Genomic DNA, 12,532 nt, shown 5'->3' with positions numbered 1-12,532 from the left:
TACTGTAATTATAAGTAAGTATTCAAACACTTCTGGAAACACTGGGAATACTCTTTGTTCTCCTGAATTAGTCTGTGATTTACCAGTATTCAGCCTATGCTGGAAGTTACTCTTAGTTTCAGCACTTATTTGCTGCAAAACTACAAGCATCTACTGTAGACAAGGAAGGCACGCTCTGAATGAGCACGGCCTGACGCTTACTCTCCTCCTCTCCCCCCAGTTTGCAGCGGTGGGTAGCAATGTTATGACACTCAGACTGCAGACACTGCTTCTTGAATTGTGCCCTAAATTACAGTGGCTTGAAAGGTCAGGGAGATTTGAAGACGGGCTATAGCACACAACATCACGAAGCTGGCGGGAATTCTTCCGACTAAAATGTAAAATGGCTTTTTGCAGTGTCAGAAATGTTTTGCTCAAAACCCTTTAAGGTTGAGGATCTTAAAGACAGTTTGCTTTAAGTGCAGTGGAAGTCTGAATTCCTAGACCGGCTATTAAAACTGCTAGTCTCTGTCTCTGGGAAAATGGACTGGTAGATCTGTCCCAGAGCCAACTTGGGGAAGAAATATATGGTAAATCTATCCAACCACAAGAGTTGCTGGAAACTGCAGAATAGCAGCTGTTTGCTTTTAAGATTCATTATGCTTCTTTAACTTTCAGAGTTAAGCTGTGGAATCCCCAAATATAGCCCTTTCTAATTAAGGGATACACTGGCTCCTGGACGTAACTATTTCTTTGGTGAAATACTACAACTTTACCAAAAAAAAAAAAAAAAAAGGCAAAAAAGCCCAGTGACCCCACATACAAACAGCCCCCAACTTTACAAATATATTTCCCTTCAGGCAGAAGGAATCAAATCGTAAAACAGTTTCTTTACTCATGCTTCTAAATTATTTGGGGTGTGGGGGTCCCAGATCTAGCACTTGATTCAAAAAGTGCTCTTGCTAAACTTTATCCCAGGCTCAACTCCCTAGTGTTTTCCTGCTGTCTTGGCTTCCTGCCTCTTTTCTGTACCTATTTCTGTACTTTTGCTGCTACCCTTTCACACATGCATGCCTTGCTCCCTCCAGTCCTTGAATTTGTCTGATTACAGTGAAATGCTCTTGATTCACACAACTGCTCCTATGCCAGCTTCATTTCATGTCCAGCAATCAATGGTTTCACCTATTTATTCAGTAAAGGAGTTGGATTACTTTCAACATCTATCCTGAGTAAAGGAAATTTTCATTCCTACTAAAATCAGTGAGACTTAATCCAACATATTTCATCGATTCTATTTTTTCTTAAAATAGCTTGTGCTGCACAGAAGCCTATAAGAAGAAAACTGATTTATAAAACAGAAGGATTAAAAGTACTTTGTAAACTGTGACACTTTCAGTTAAAGGGCTTAATGGTGTCAGATTATAGAATGTGAAAAAATAAGTGATAACATTTATTAATAAAGACTCTAAATCTGGTTCATGTTTTACTGATGTGAATCATAAAATCAAAGTGGATGAGGAGCATCACTATGGGAAGGATTTTTTTTAAGCTGGTTTCTTCACAGAAGCACATCAAGCTTGTCTTAAAATTGTTGTATTTTAGTACTCTAAATATACGTTAGTCCATAATAATAGGTAATATGACTGAATTCAATATACTTCAATTTATGACAAAATTCTTTCTAGACAGAGATCCCAGTTTTCTTACATTGCGCATTCAAAAGTTAGAGAGTACACTTTTATACACAAAAATTACCCACTGTCACTTTCAGTGAGGATTGTAGGTGTGCAAAGATATAGGTGAATACGACTTGCAGTTATTTGAACAGCATGGGCACAAACAAAAATATTGTCTAATTGGAACAGTGGTAGATTGGTATAGTTTGGTGGGTATTTTGATCTCTCTCTATATCCAAAATTATTGGAGAGCCTGATGTTCTAAATGATGTTCTAAACATCTGCCTCTTCATACTCAGGATAGAACAATAGAGGAAAAACAGCAAATCATAATATATCTAGCTTCCATTCTGAGCTCCCCTTTCTTAGTTGGATTATGGACATAGTAGTTTGTGCATATTTTTGAAAGTCTTCCCAAGTACATTTTGATTAAATGTCTTTTTCCTACCAAACTAATACTCAGGATGTTTTCTTTTTTTTTTTTTCCTTTGTAAAGGACTTGGCCTATGTCCCATTCTTTTGAGCACTTCCCTTACGTGGGTGGCACGCACATTTTTTTTCCTCTAAATTTGTGATATTTAATGGATTTTTTTAAACCTTTCCTCTTAGGTAATTGTGAGAATTGCCATGGGAGGTGAGCTGATACTGAGTTTTCTGTCTTAATTAATGCAGATGATGCTTTCAAGTTTAAAGATTCAAAAAATTTATGATTTATGATTTAGAGTTTTTTTGTATATAGGGTTTTTTCCATTCTGAGGCTAGGCAGTTAATCCAAAGTGAAGCCTGTATTTTATACTGGCACCCTGGGGGGAAAAAAAAAAAAAAAACTTCCTTAGTCACTATTAGTTGTTCCTATACAATGTATTTCTCTCCTGTGATGTTGTCAGATATTAGAATACAGAAGAGGAAAGCGTATTTGCCATAGCATATTTAGTGAGAATCATGGACAAGAAGGGAAAAAGAGGAAAAAGCTACGTGCCGAAAAGAAAGGTATGGAAGATTTTGTTCCATTAGGTCATTAGCCCAGAAAAACTTGGAAAGGATATCTTTGAGGTTAACTATTGTCTAGCTGTATGTGTGTTTTTGGAATTAAGTCATCTCTGTAAGATGTTGAAGCACTTTTTGGCGCAAAGCCCCAAAGCGTTATTCAGATGTTTTTGAATTTTTTGAACCAGTTGAGCAACTGTTTGAGCCTTCAAGGAAATTGGAAGATGAACCGATTCTTAGAGTTTGCAAATGTAGTTCTGGATAGGCATAGGAGTTTTCTTTTGCAGCCAGCATATCATTATCCTAGCAATTACCTTTTTTGTACTACACTGCTTTCTTTATAACAACTTGGTAGAAGTAGGTTATTTAAAAGAATGCATTGTTATCAGAAACTGTTTCTTTCCCATTTGCAGGCTGTAACAAAGCATAGTAGCTTTTGTTCGTGAGAGAAGGTTTCTGTCGACTAATTCTAAAATGTGCTTTATCAGTAAGAGAGTGTTAACCCAAGTCCTTATTTAGTACTCTTGTCCTCTTTGCAGTGTTTAACGTTGCTTGCTGTTTGAATAATGCTTCAAGAGGACTGTACTGTATTTGCTTTTGCCAATCAACGCAAAATCGAATAAGAGCCTTTTATCAAATCCTGCCCTCTGCTGAGCAAAGCAGATCCTATTAAAGTCAGTATGGATGAGCAGTCATTTATCCCTGGATAGAATTTGGCCCTTTGTGAAATGCCATTTGGAATTAATATTCAAATCTCTTAAACCGTGAGGAACGAAGCTTTAGGATTCCAAAAATTCTTCATGTGCCAGGCAAGCAATGATGAATGTGAAATAATTTTACAAGGATCCAAGTAAAACCATTGCCCAAGAGAAAATTAACTGAGTGCCTGTGACTCAGGAAGATGTGACTAAAAACACCGATTACTTGCCCAATCTGCTTAGGGAAATTTCTAAAAGTCATGTAATTCTAAATGTAATTTTGACTGGGTAAGCACAAAGCACTGCAGGATATACCCCCTGAGAGGGATGCACGTGGGCATAGAAAGATCGGATTTGTATTGTTGATTCTTGGTTTCTGTGGTCTTAATTGCTCGTTCATGCTGGGGTAATGAGCTGACTTTTGAGAGAACTTGCTTGCTGGATACTGGCGGCAAGAACAAAACACGGTTTCAGTCACTGAAGCCAAATGGGAGTAAACAATCCCTCATTTTCTGTAGGTAACTTTTCATGTTCTTGCATCATTTAGTGTATGTGTCAATGAAGGGAAAACAGCAAGCAGGGTTTTTCAGTTTTACCTTGTTTTATGAATGCTGTTGTTATGTTCTGTTGTTCCATGAAATGCATGATAGGGGCAGGTCACTTTTACTGAAGTGCAGAGGATCTGTGCGTTAAAATTCTGTATCCTAGCATAGTATAAGTCCTTGTTACTGAATACTTTGCCCTGTGCATATCAACACCAAGAAAAAAGTGCACGTTGTTCTGGGAAGGTTCACCAGGAAGCCAGGGCTGGTAAGAGCCTCCTTAGAGCCTCCTACTTAGTGCTGCTTCACAAAAGAATTATGCTTATAAAAATGTTACAGGTAATTTAAAAGGTGAGAACCTGCTCATAATTTCTGTACCTAATTCAAATTCTACTTTTATGTTTTCTCAGTGTATGAAATAATTCTTACTGCGTAGTGAATTCTTGAGCAGAAAGATGCATCATCTGTGTACTTCTCGATATTGATTTTGTCAGCCAAAAAACCCTGGTATACCCTCATATATAATAGTGATTATTTATTGCAAAACATTTTCCGCAGTATGAATCTTTGTCTGCATGTAGTGATAAATGTACACAGGCAGTTGATGATTGCCGAAATTTCTGCCAGGGCTCTACTGGCTCACAAATACGGCTTCAGAACGGCAGGACCTGAGTGGGCTCTGCTCCTCAGCTGCAGGGAGCATTGCCTCTTACCGCTGCTCAAATGCAATGAATAAAACGCGGTCTGAAAGGCTCAGGACGCCGGCAAGCCACAGTGCTGCTACAGCATTTGTAAAGCCCGATTCTGGGTGTATTGACGGTTGTTCTGAACTGCCAAGCTTGGCTTTGGATTTCCAGTAATCGAATTCCCATGTCCCAAGTGCGCTGCTTGTGTGCGCCTCTTATTTGCACCATTCAAATTTCTACATGCAGGTTAGCTGAGTGGTGCAAGAATACAGCTGTCTACGCTGCTCCTCTGCTACCCTTTATCTGCATGCGGTTTGAGGGTTTTATTAGAGTATATCTCTGCCTATTAATTATGATGATGAGCAGGGTGAAATTAAACAATACTTCAAGTCCTGGCAGAGCCTGCTTAGTAGATACAAGATTTGACTTTTAAAGACTATTGTAATAAATAATAAAATAGTAAAATCTAGGAATATTTGCATCTGAATTGCTTTCAGGAAGCAAGAAACAGCACATCGAAATGAAATAGAGCTACGGTATAAAAACAAAAAGATGTGGTAGGGGCTATACAACAATGTGCCATAAGCATCTTTTTTATTTAACTCGCGAAGCTGGAAACCTTTTATATTCACTTGTAGTTAGTGTGGTATTCACAGAGTCCAAGAGCTGAAATCTTAGCAAACAAAAAAATGTTCGTGCAACTCCTTACTGAAGTTTTGGTGAATCTTCTCAAAATATCTGAGGAAAAAATGGCTGCATGTGCGGTCATGTGGCTTTCTTGGCATTCATAATCCCTCTAGCTCATGGTTCAGGGCTACAGGTAGCTGAGCTGTGAGAAGAGACTGCTATGACAGTTTCGAAGACTGCATTTTTTTCCTCTGCAGAGCAAGTGGAATAGATTCCACCAATCAGGCGAAAGCACCACTTAATATTGGAACAGGTTATTACTATTAATTTGAAAAGTCTGAAGCAAGCCTGCCTGTTTCTTGAATTCTATTTTCAGGGAAAAAAAAGAAAAGCAGCAGGACAGAAAAGACATTGAATTTCTATTAGAAAGAGTATGCTATCAGAGAATACTACACAGCTAAGAAATGTTTATTCTGAATTGTCAGCTACAATTATGCCAGGGCAAGAAGTCATAACTAACAGAAAGGTCCTGTTGCTGTTGTTGGATATTTGTTTACGCACAAATCTCAAAGCTGTATATTTATCCATCAATATCAGAAAAGAAATACATAGTACTTCTCTGCGCTTCCATACCTCCTAAAAAATATAGGACTTAAGATGCAATATCAAAAATAATCTTTTATGCTGTATTTTAAATAATTGATTTTGTGAGTATAAGAAGACAGTTCAAATACTGTGACTTGCTGTCCTATTAGCTACAATATTTTTATTATACTTTCGTCTAATACACAGTTTTAATGATCTGCCAAACTAACCGGCTCCTCAAACCTACCTTCTTCCAGCCTTATGAGGAAAATAAACACAGAAAATGAACTTTTTTTCCTATTTTAATTACAATGCTATTGCAATCCACCTATTAACTTTTGTCAGTAGCAAGTAAATTGAGATTTTATTAACAAGTTAATCACTCAAAGACTAATAAAGCAAATACTAAAACATTTCTGGGATAACACTGTGATATACCAATGCACTCTTTTTGTTATCTTGTTGGTAGGCTGGATTCTTCCGCAATTGAATATAGTGGCTTCAGTTGAAGCAGAATTAGGCTGTGGGAAAGAAGGAACTTACTCGCTGATTTTATTTTCAGTGAGGATCAAGGATTTATTTTGCCTTATGGAAAAATGCTTAGGAAGAAGGCTAGTCTTTAACTGCTTTGTAATTGTGTTGCAGTTTGCAGTATCTTGTGTGTAAATACTAATATTTGACTATCATTCCTTATGCCAATACTCTATATTAGAAATCCCTTGAAGTGTTGAGGTAATCATAATTCCTAACTCTGCAGCTTTTGTAAGACTTCTCTGTGAATAACACTGTAAAAGAACCCTACTACCTAGATGTCAAACTTTAAAATCATGATTGTCTTGCTAATTTATTTTAAAAATTCATAAGGTATTCACATGCCTCTAACTCTTTGAATATATAAAGTGAAAACTGGTCTTTCCAACCCCTTCATGGAAGCTGCAACACCCTTAGAACAAACGCTGACACTCTCTAGCTTCCCAGCCTCATGAAAGAGCCTGTTGGTATAAAACTAAATATAAGGGCATGTCTGCACCTGAACTTCGCTACAGGTTGCTTATATTTGCCTTGTCATCCACAGCAAAGACAGCAGGAGCAGACAGACTCTGTCCATACTGCAGGATATCAATATTTTCATCGTAGGTCTCAAAAAGCACGCTGAAGTTTTTTAAAGAGAGCTCCAATTCTGTACCCCATGCTGCACTACTCTGCTGTTACGCTGTATATTGACTGACATTTTTAAGCCTCCCGGAGCTAGGTTTCTGCTGGAAGCAAAGAAATCCTAATACTATGCGTCAACCTGAGTGACTCTCTTTGTTCCGTCAGTGCGCATGGGTTGTGCTGTTTGGTTTTTGCTGTGGTTTGTCCGCGAGCTAACACCGTTTTTCTTATGCTCTGCCAGTACAGGGAAGCCAGTCTGGTGAGCGCTGTGATTCACCGTGTTAAATGTAGTTGGATATTTCTCCCATGGTTTTTCCAGGTGTTTCTCTCATGTGTAAATCAGTCTGGTGAGAGAGCAGCATACATGAGTGACCAACAGGCAATCAAAATCCAGCTTCCCGAAACTCTGTGCTAAACTTGCTCAGAGATGTGGAACAGATCAACTATATGAGAGCTCATCGTAGCGCAGATAAATCTGGAAACTCTCTATGCCTAATATTACCTGTCAGCCACTGGGTTAGAGTTAGAAGAAGTGTTTAACTGTTTAATTAAACATGTTTAATTTTGCACTGAATCACACTTTCAATAATTTTTCTCTACTGCCAAAAGGGCCAGAACCCTCTAACTAAAACTTTGAGTTGTGATTAATCAAAGAAATTTAGGTAATTAGTCTTTGAAAAATACCTGGTTTTGCAAAACTCCTTAAAAATCCTAAGAATTGGCAACAACTGATGTGATGTCTAACCACTGTCCGTACAGTGAATTGGAGCTGTTCTGTCACCAGCTACAGCAAAGCTATCTCATGTAGCAGTGTGGTTAATGCCTCTGTAATTTGTCTGCAAAAAGTTTTTTCAAAGAACTCCTACTTCTTTATACACGAGGCAGCTGTGCTAACTCATGTATATAAGCAAGGAAGTTCTCTATCTGTAATTTGTTTTATAGCTGATTGCCTATTCTGCAGAAATGTAACATGTTTCTAGTTCTGCAGAGTGGTTTTTTTTAGTGTGCTTAATCAGATCTTCATGTGGAGCTACACGTATAATTATCGGTTCCTGTTTCTCCTTTACCATCTGTAGTTTCTTTCTCTCCCTTTTGGGATTTTGCAATCATTGTGGGAAGTGACTTTTAACTTGCAGTAACAGTAATATCACTGCATCTATTTATGTGTACCTGGACATTATCTCAGACAAAATCAACGAGCACCATGTATGTATTCCTTTAAATGTGCATCCCAAGATGGTTTTCTCTGCCACGTAACAACTGAAAACTCTAGGATTTGCTTCAGTAAGGCAAACTGAACAGTGATAGTTTAGATAACGAATGCTGAGGAGCACTACAGTTCTTGTGGTGGTGACTGTGGTGAGACGGCTTTTTTTTTTTCCCTCTCTTCTCCTTTCTTTCCCGAACTACTACTTCAGGCTGCATTTGCTTCCCCTCCTATGCTCTCTTAGCCCTTCAAGAGTATAATAGGCATACAGATAATGAAACATCGGCGAGGGTGTATCCCCATTCTTTTTATTTATCCTTTCTCAACTCCTCTTGGAGGAGGAGATCCCACAAAACATTAAAGAAAACCTTTTAATGTGAGAGACTTGGCAGAAATGCAAAATTGATTTTCCATTGTACCTTAAACTAATTAAAAGAATCGCAGAATCTATTTTCATTTTATTTACATGGAGGGAATATTGACAGCTTTGTTTGAATCTTGGTCAGCTACAGAGTAAAATCATTATTTTAAGGAGTATTTCATAGGCAAGTCTTTAAGTTACACATGAGGGGACCTGTTAAAAGTAATATAGTCATACATGAGTTATTACAATAGGGAGCAGCAATTAGAAACACATGGACCATGCAGCACTTGTAGTTATCTAACTGGCATCATTTTTGCATTACTGAAGCCAAAAAACAGGGAGGAGTATTACTATTATCCTGTCTGTTGATGTGAGGAGTATCCAGATTTTGCTATCTTTGTAAACAGCTGCAGACATCCCTGTCCCCCCACCCTCCACTCTGCAACATCCCAAGGGGAAAATACAACAAGGTTCTGCCTCATGGCTGCTGTGCCCCCAAAAGTGCTCCCTAGTCACCACTAGATAAGCAAGAAAATTAGCATGTTGGTTGACTTGCCAGAATGAGATACTGTAGGACTATCAGATAAGATGGGGGGGGGGGGGAAGAGGATCTCCTGAAAAGGACCTTTCTTAGCACTGGACTGTAAACTTAATTGGACCTTGGAACGTGCTCAGATGTGGTGTCGTGTATGTACAAGTTTATTTTGTGTTCTGATGTTATAAAAATACTTCATCAGTGATGTTACACTTACTTCATGTTGAATATAGCTGAGAGGAACATCAGTTCTGCTACATATTTTATTAACTATTGCCATTGCAGTGTATTTATTTTTGGTGTTTTGTTCTACTTCTTTAAAGCACAGACTGCAGCATTTACTCTGTTGGACTCTTCTTTAGCAGCCATTCCCTGAGTGGAAACAAACAGACAATATTTCACTGATAAATACTGACATTAGATTAGGTAACATGTAATTTCAAATATTTGTCTGTTTTTTTCTTTAGAAGAGTCATATTTGAATCCCTTAAATAACATTTACCTTCAGAGTACTGACACACATTTGCAGACTGCATTCACCATGGTTCGTGACCACTTTAAAGGTAAATATAGTTTAAATAAAAATGATTAATATATATAAAACCACCTATTTTGATAATAAAAAGTTGGCAACACTAAAAATGGCTTGTTTATGAGGAATCATGGAATTTACATTAATCTTCCACAAACTTGTCCAGATTCTAGAAGTCTATTTAAATTGGCATACACGCCAAACCTTTGCTGTTAAGTGGTGCATGCTGAAACGCTTAGGCTTCTCTTTAAAAACTGAAAGAATGAATGCAATATTGTCTTGGTGAAAAATCTTGTAAGCTTAGTGGAGTCTGAAAATGGTATAGCCTGCTGTGCCTGTAAGATGTACACATGCCTGATACAATTTATGTTAACTGTGAATGTGTTAAACTGTGGATGTGGTGGTATTTAGAAGCTGTATTAAAGTACTTGTGATGTACTTTAGGTATCAGTTCTAAGAGGTGTAAAGCATCTCAAAGCCTTACTTCTAATACGTTGAAAACGCTTGAGTGGAGTTGCAAGCCGTGAGGGTAAACATCACATTGCTTGGCTTTTCTCTGAGGTAGAGAGAACATTTCTGATCCCCTTGGGCAGCAGTCTGGAGGCATGGGAGTGTCCGCGCTCAGCCCTTCACGGCTGCCTTGTGCCGCTGAGCAGTGACCCCTCCGGCTGGTTTAATAATGGCTTTTTTTATACAAAGGAAGTGCATTGTCTATGTGCTGCGTATCAGGCCCGAGCTGCCCAGAGCAAAGAGGAACAATGCTAATACTCGGTTTCACAAGTGTCTGACAGCAGCCGGGGCACAGTTTAAAGGCTTGGTTTTTTTATTTTATGTTTATCTTTTTTCAATTTTTTTCAGCCTAACAGAGCAAGATGAATTCAGTCACGCTAACATCAGCGAGAAATCTCAGCTGTAAGCAAATGGCAAGGAAATCAGAAGGTATGATTATTGATGGTTATTAACTTCCTTCAATATGGAAGCTAATCTAGTAATTTAAGCCACACAAGATTACATTTTAAAAGAATGAGACTTTAGTAGATTCTACTATTAGCTTTTTAAAATGTATACAGGAAATGCTACATCACTTTTTTTATTATTATTATTAGATTGAGCCAACAGCCTGAAAATACAGTCTGGTAGAAAGTAAGCATGGACTTGGCAAGAAAAACCTTTTGTTCTTTTACTGTGTTATTGTAATAAGGAAACCGATGACTAGCCGCTACTACTACAACATCTGTTTCCATATAATTTGTCCAGAACTAGATAATCTGATCTGCTGAGAAAGCCCCATCTAATTTCATCTGAGGTGGTAGGCTGCTAAAAGCAATAGCTTCAGCAACAAAAAGTTAAAGTTTGAGACTCCTAAGGAGAAAAAAAGGCCTCCTTAAGAAGTATAGTTTGGATTTTAAATATGTCCTTTTAAATGGGAGGTGGAATAAAATGAAATGAATCCCACCCATAACACTTTTGGCAAAAACAGTATGCTTCTCTTCTGGCATACTAATGGCAAAACAAACAATTGGGGGGGGGAGCGTGGAAATAATACATATTTTTATAATGAAATGAGAGTTCAGTGATTTAAAACTTGGTGCTAAATTAAATCTCAGAAGCAGACAGTATCAAAGTCAGCATTAAAGACCTGCAGAGGGCTCAGCTTGTAGTACAGTAAAATATCCTAAATTTTATTTGGCTCTTGTACTGCCTGTGAATACTGATCCTTTCACTCTAGTGCCAGCTGCAGTGTAAAACTACCTTGGGCTATAATCCTACTTTGTTGACAATTTTATGTTGCAGCAGGTGCTATAGAGATGAAATGCCTTTTTTCCAGCTGCTATCGCTCTTTTTAGCCAGCTTTGCTATTTTCCAAAGAGCTGGATGAGGTAGAATTGAAATGGCAGGCAGAGAAGGAGAAAGGGACAGACAATGTTTTGTGGCACCAGAGGCAGTATGGGGGGGTAAAGCAGGGACTCCTCAGTAGGCGAAATTACCTTTAGCTGTGATTGGAAAACATTTCAATAAAATGCTTTTGAGGGAATGTCACTTAATAGTGGAAATTCGCTAAGACAATAGAAAAAGGAACAAATGTCCTGGAACTAACAGTGGTACGAAGCTTTCATACAGGCAATCTCACGTCCTGAGGAGAACTGCCAGGTTTCTAGGATATAGTCATGGATTATTCTAGCGGAAAACCTTATTAAATGATTTTGAGGAAGCTTCAGTAGTAGAAAATCTTACTGTTTTCCTCCTGACAAGCCTTTCCCATGGGAATTTCTGTGAAGAGGACAATTGGGTTTAGAATCAAGCCTTTGAATTGCTCGCTGTGGTCCGCTTTCCAGTTTTTACTTTCTAGTATCCAGCTACTGTGGGTGTAAGTTGCCGAATAGCAAGATTAGAGTATCTATAAAAATTTTAAATTAATGTTTTTGTTACAGGAATCACACATATCTTTAGTTTCTGTTGGAACTGCAAATTGGTCATGTTTTGTACATTCTATTTTCTGGAAAATGTAGAAGCTGATTTAATCATTTGGCAGCAAACAGAGCACATTGCCCTGAGGATGTAGTGGCAGTGAGAGAAGGACTGCTGATCACCCTAGTACATGCTTACAGGAGTTACAACTGTTCCTCTCATTTGCACTTCAGAAACCTGAATCGACCAATATAAAAGTGATACAAGAATTTGCTTGGAGATTTTGATATAAAAATGTTGGAAGTGGATTGTGTTGCAGGTGCTATGGTCACTGGAGTCACTGACCAGTGGCAATGCCAAGTGGTCCTAACATAAACTGATTTACAGAAGATACAGCCGTGTCTCCTGTGAAGGGATACTGCTGATTTAGGTTCAGGTCAACACTGCCGGATTTGGCTGTCCTGGGATTTTCCATGCGTTGCACCCACCGTGTTGGAGGGCTCGTACTTTTCCTGAGGAATTCATGCTAACCTTTGGACTAAGGATGTGG

The sequence above is a fragment of the Dromaius novaehollandiae genome, chromosome Z, assembly GCF_036370855.1.
Source record: "Dromaius novaehollandiae isolate bDroNov1 chromosome Z, bDroNov1.hap1, whole genome shotgun sequence".
In the NCBI taxonomy this organism is placed as follows: domain Eukaryota; kingdom Metazoa; phylum Chordata; class Aves; order Casuariiformes; family Dromaiidae; genus Dromaius; species Dromaius novaehollandiae.
This window is presented reverse-complemented; position numbering follows the sequence as displayed.